This window comes from Eptatretus burgeri, chromosome 11, assembly GCF_056783735.1.
Source record: "Eptatretus burgeri isolate ZD-2024b chromosome 11, Ebu_testis_v1, whole genome shotgun sequence".
Classification (NCBI taxonomy): Eukaryota; Metazoa; Chordata; class Myxini; order Myxiniformes; family Myxinidae; genus Eptatretus; species Eptatretus burgeri.
Window position 1 is genome coordinate 25,529,830 of NC_140971.1, and position 2,516 is coordinate 25,532,345.

At 45.0% G+C, this 2,516-nt stretch overlaps 1 protein-coding gene across 1 annotated transcript in view; it reads right to left on the minus strand.

Moving 5' to 3' along the window:
- LOC147016687 (phospholipid phosphatase-related protein type 4-like) overlaps positions 1-2,065 on the minus strand; it is a 103,375-nt gene extending 101,310 nt beyond the window's left edge. Inside the window, exon 1 of the mRNA XM_085845604.1 lies at positions 1,809-2,065. The gene's annotated coding sequence lies outside the window, so the exon portion shown is untranslated. The remainder of the gene's footprint in view (positions 1-1,808) is intronic.
- Positions 2,066-2,516: the final 451 nt, after the last annotated feature.

The following is a 2,516-nucleotide window of genomic DNA, read 5'->3' on the forward strand; positions in this document are numbered from 1 at the left end:
TTCTCCTCTTGTCCTCCCTCTCTCTTCTCCTCTTCTCCTCCCTCTCTCTTCTCCTCTTCTCCTCCCTCTCTCTTCTCCTCTTCTCCTCCCTCTCTCTCCCCCTCCCTCTCCCCCACATGCTATACTTTTTCAGAGTATCGGTGCTGCTGAAGCAGCTTCCAGAGCGCCATGGTGATACTGCGTGGTTTGCCTTTGTCTTCCCAGCAATAGTTATGGCAGGAATTTGTAATTTAGCCATGTTTCTGGAGATAGATCGAAGGACACCGTGGGGTCTTTGACGTCCATTAACTAATGGCGGCAGACGGTATACCCATTTAACGTCCATCCAAGGGACGGCACTCACACTGATGAATTGTGATGTAAATTGCACACCTGTCTGTGAAACACCAGGATGACAGTTTATAGCTGGGCTAAAATTCAAACCTCGGCGAGACAGCCTCAAGGTGAGTGTGCTTACCTTGAATCCAACCTGCCAGTCAACAGAATCAAACTTACAGGAAGGAAAACCAGAACTTTGGAAAGAGAGACTTGGGAGGGTTATTGGGGATAGAAAATATCATGGTTTTGGATGGGGGATGATCTGAGATGGTGGTGAACAGATGTCTTGAAGACTTGGAGTGAACAATTATGAGTAGATTGAAGATGTGGAAGTTGATTCCACAGGTGAGCAAAAAAAGGAAGAAATGAGTGGAGGTGAGCAGTGATTCTGGATTTTGGGAGTTTTGCCAGAAGGGGGTTACTGGTGGAATACATGTGTCTTGCAGAAACTTGGAGGGGGGGGGGTGGCGGACAAAAAGCATGGAAAGAGCAGAGGAAGCAAGACCAGAAGGGAGGCATTGGAAGACATGAAGAGACCATTGACCTGTCTGTGATGTGAAAGTGATGGACCCATAGACTTGGCTTCATCGCAGGAGATTCCAATGATTTTGAAGGCCTTGGTTTCCACGATGTCAAGCTGAGCAAGGTGTGAGGCAGGTGCGTCAGCCCAGACTGCAGATGAAGGCCTTGTCGGAGAATAAGAGTTCAAGTGTGCCAAGGAAGGACTTCACATGGCGGAGTATGCCCAGTCGTCGACTAGTTTTGGAGGCCTACTGAGAAATGTCGTTTGTCCAAGCATCACTCTACCATCTTTCAGCAAAAGAAGGAATCAGAACTCCTCAGGAACTTCAATGGTTTGTACAAGGATCACTGATGTTGAATATTAGAGGATGAGAAGTTACTTTTAGTGATTGATACATGAATTTTATGATCTGGTGGCTTCACCAGATCATCAAATTTTGAACCTTGCATTGCTCTACATCCAACTTTTGCACTTACCCACACTGCATGATTCTTGTCCCCAAATTCTGTGTCATGGATTAAGGTGATGGTTTATTATTGGCAAATGAGACAACTGCTGTTCTCGCTTTTCTGTAATCAGTTTATTTGACACCATTGACCGAGTCGTTTGTATAAATGTTGGCGTTGCCACATTGTACTGCTTTCTTTCTCTGCGCATTCACCATTGGAATTTGTTATCTGACAAGTATTCTGGTCACGGATTATAAAACCGGAGCTTAGCTTGCAAGGACCAGCAAAACAACCAAAATCCTTGGATTACGCATTCGTTGTAATTACTTCCAACAGTGAAAACTCGACAATTTGAGTCTCCATATTCATTCTCCTCTTTAGAATGTTAGCAAAATTCATGCTGTTGTCGCTAAAAAGGACAAAATGCAGTTTCTACCACATTGTGTGCACAGTGTAATCTGCAACTGTTTGTTTGATTGTGAGACATGGATTGACATACACAGACAAGACAGACTTACCCCTAGAGTCTGCTGCTGTCAAGTGGTTTTATTCCAGCCATGCAGAGGCCGCGATGTGGTCGAGAGAGAGCGGAGAGAGAGGGAGAGACACACAGACAGAGAGGGAGAGGGGGAGCGAGGTGGGTGGACTTGGAGCTGCAGCTGGAATGGACGTGGGCTTGTAGAGAGAGATAGAGAGAGAACGTGCTCGCGAAAGGAAAGGAGGGGGAAGATGGAGTTGATGAATGAGGGCTGTAGCTGTGTCCTATTTTACTGGTCCTTATGCCCAATGATGTTGCTCATCAGCTTCAGGTCCTTCCCTATCTTCAATTGTGCCAGGATCACCGAGGTCTCAATGAGCAATACAATTTAGTTCACCCCATAACTGCTTCACAATGAACCCAACAATGATCTCGATGCCAAATTGGAAGGGAAATGGAACAGCGCATAATATCTGGGGTCTTTTGCTCAAATCCAGAGATGAAGTGGAATGGAGGAGGTAGGAAGGGACAGGATGAATAAGCTTCCATGGCAGGTGTTGGCATTGTAGCCTAATAATTTAACTTTAATTGCAAATTGATGTTGAGAAGAATAAAGAGATGCAATATTTCATATTACATCACCGTTTTCTTAATCCGTCAAATTATTTCGAGACTCATTCTTTGTAGCCTGCAGAAATTGGTATGCATGCGAGACGGAGCTACGTTCATAGATAACGGGTGTGAAAAA